Here is a 3,594-nt window from a genome sequence, read left to right as displayed (position 1 = left end):
TAATATTACATAATATTTTAGGCATATTTCCAGAATATTAAACGTAACATTTGAAGAACATTTTACTGAAATCATATAATATTAAATAATATTTCTGAAATATTAATACAAGATGATTATATGTCCACTCCTGATAATATTGCACGATTATTAAAAGTAACATTATTTAGTGTTACTGTAATATTGTATGAATATTAAAAAGTATCATAACAACATTTATTTTAATTTGTAAAACTGTTACATACGTTCAGTTTAAATATATTTAGTTTAAAGACTGAAAATAATTTTGCAGTTGTAAGACTGAATATGTACGTAAAATAACATTGAAACGTTATTTAAGCACAAGACACAGCGTACGATATATCGATAAGATATTTTTGTTACTGGATTGTGAATTCAAGCTGCTCTAATATAAAAATAATTAATAAATATTAAAATATTAGTAAATATTTTAATAATATTTCAGGGATGTTAAAGGAAATATACCAAGGATATTTATATAAATAGACATATAACATTTATAGAATACTCTCATAATATTAAAAAATATTATATTATACAATGTTCTCAAAATATTATAATAATTATTATAATAATTAAAATATGCCACGAGTGCTAATTGCACAAGTGACGATTGCGCCACAAACGTGTCAGAAATATAAACGGTTAAATAAATGATTGTCGAAACCAATTTATTAAATATACTTAAAGATACTTTTAAATAATTAATATAAAAGGAGACCCTGAGCAAATATAAATTGTAAACTTAAGAAATGCAGACTCAGAAGTTCGCGGAAGTTGTCCTCCGATAAGTGGAATGCTGACGGGCTGACGCGAAAGGGTCAAGGCTAATTGCGAAAATCAAACTATATAATTTATATTCGCGACTGCGAATGCGGTCATCGATTAGAAATTTGAAAGAAACTTGTCGCGTTATTTTGCCCGTCGTCTAAACGAAATTGTAACAATATCTACCGCGACGTGAATAGGGCTAAGTGGAACTGTAATGAAAAACCACTGGTGATATGTGTAAAACTAAATATATTTTTCTAAACAAAAATATAAAAGCTATTTGATCTCTTCTCCCGAGTTCTTTGTGGATCAGCAAACCATGCGAATATATATGGATGGAAGGGGATTTTATATAGATCTTTGTTAATACCTAGGGGATTTGAGGATCCTGTAGTATGTAGAAAGAATAAGTGGATAAAAATAAATAATATAATAAATAATAGATAGGAGAATAAAATGAAAGGAAAAGAATCGGTTGAGGGTTGAATTGTTGATTGAGAATCCCCCCTCTCAGATTCATATAACTATTATAATCCAATATAAGGGATAGTTGAGACAAGATTTGTAATTACGGTAGCCCTTCAAAAGGATATTTGGCCTCAAGGTCGTACGTAACCGAGGAAGGCTGTTAATATAGATAAAAAAAAATGGAAACGCCGAAAATTCAGGTGTTAGGTTGAATGAGTTATAATAAATATTTCGTCTAATGTGGATATATATATATAGAGAGAGAGATAAAAAAAAGAGGCTCTCTAAAGAGAGTATTATTTTCAAGACATCTTATTGTAACGTCTTGAAATCGTATTTAAAATAAATAAAAAATAATAGCATTTTGTTAGCGAAATATAATATTAATAACAATTAAGATTCGAATTAAATCATCTTTAATAAAGAATATACAATATAATAGCCGCGGATTATATAAAATAAATGGAATACTTTGTGTTTTGGGCTTTTATTATACAGGATATTTGGAAAATAATGATAAATCTTTCGCATAGGGGCAGAATGGATTAAACTGAGAAGAAAAGTCTTCTACCATTTTGCAATTTTCGCAATAGTTAATAAGATATTAATTGCTGCCGTGAAATACCGGCACAACAAATATAATAATATTATTTTAATTTTTTAATAATATTTAAATAACATTTTAGGAATATTTTGCGCCTATAGGAAATGTGAAAACATAAGAATAATTAAAAGGATAATTTTGTGAACATGTGGGCACATTCTAAATGCATAAAGGATAACTTATCATATTATGTTTGTTATATAACTGCAATTCGGATTAGATAAATTGTTATTTATCTAATATGTACAAATGTACAAGGTTATATACATTTTTATTTTATAATAAATATGTTTATATTAAAAATACATTTTTATAAAAAATTTGTTAATATGTAGCCAAAGATGTACTTCAAAATATACTATAATATAATATACTATAATATACAATAATATAATCTAATATATTAATCTTAATTTTAAAATGTTAGTAAAATTATTTCATACCATTAGTCATTTTACTCTGATCCCGGGGCTATTTGAATCAGATGAAATGCATTAGAAAAATACATTTTTTTATATTAGTTATCAGTTTCCTCTTATATATTATTAAAATGTTATTAGATAGTCAAATGTATGTAGAAACTGGTATAGAATTCATTTTTTCGGTAAATCTCTTAATTTTGTCCGTCAAAATGAAAAATGAGTCTACTAATCCCGGTCTCCTCTATATCGATGAATAATTGCGAAATAATAATGGACGGACATTAATTATTCAGAATTAAATTATTCGCGTTCAGTACGTTCTTACAAAATTGTATTGGAGCAAACGCATTTATTTCGTATTTATATTACCTACACATTTTATATGTAAGATCATTTTAAATACGATTTCAAGACGTCACAATAAGACGTCTTAAAATAAATAAATAGTACCATTTCGTTAGCGGGATATAATATTAATAACAATTAAGATTCAAATTAAATCATCTTTAATAAAGAATATATAATATTGGATTGTATGAATATTAAATGGAATATTTTGTGTTTTGGGTTTTTATTATACAGGGTGTTTGAAAAATAATGATAAATCTTTCGTATAGGGGCAGAATGAACTAAACTGAGAAGAAAAGTCTTCTACCATTTTGCAATTTTCGCAATAGTTAACAAGATATTAATTGCTAAAAATTGCCGAAAATTGGTTTTTAATAATTTTTTATTCAAATATTATCAACTTTACAAAAAAAATTACAAGAGATAAAAATTATTTTTTTTTCTTATAGAGCTCTAAGAATTTCTTTTTTTAGAATTTTTTTAGAACTTTTTAATACTGTATTTTCTCATATTGGTAAAAATGGGAAAATGTAGTACTAAAAAGTTGATAAAAAATTTTGAAAAAAATCATGTATTATAGAATACACAATTTCTGATAGGTTGAAATTCTTGTTTTCTGTTCCCTATTCCTTTCATTGTGCGCAGCTCCTTACTTTTATCGTACTTTGCGCACGATGGGACACGGTTCAGTTGGACACAAGTTACACAGCGTTTGAGACTAAAAAGTTCCTAGGCCTGTCCGCTGTGATTAGCGATCGTTGATTTTAAAAAAGTAATGAAAAGGTACTTTCTCAAATAATAGTAACTGTAATAAGTTACTTTTAAAAAGTAACTTTTCATTCTTTGTATATATGCATATACAGGATGTCTCGAAATAATCGCCAAATATTTCGTGAGCAAATAGAGCGGACTAAACTGAGTCGAAAAGTCCTCTTATCATTTTGTGATTTTCGCAATAGT

The sequence above is a fragment of the Trachymyrmex septentrionalis genome, unplaced genomic scaffold (genome assembly GCF_001594115.1).
Source record: "Trachymyrmex septentrionalis isolate Tsep2-gDNA-1 unplaced genomic scaffold, Tsep1.0 scaffold326, whole genome shotgun sequence".
Classification (NCBI taxonomy): Eukaryota; Metazoa; Arthropoda; class Insecta; order Hymenoptera; family Formicidae; genus Trachymyrmex; species Trachymyrmex septentrionalis.
Note: the sequence above shows the minus strand (reverse complement) of the source record.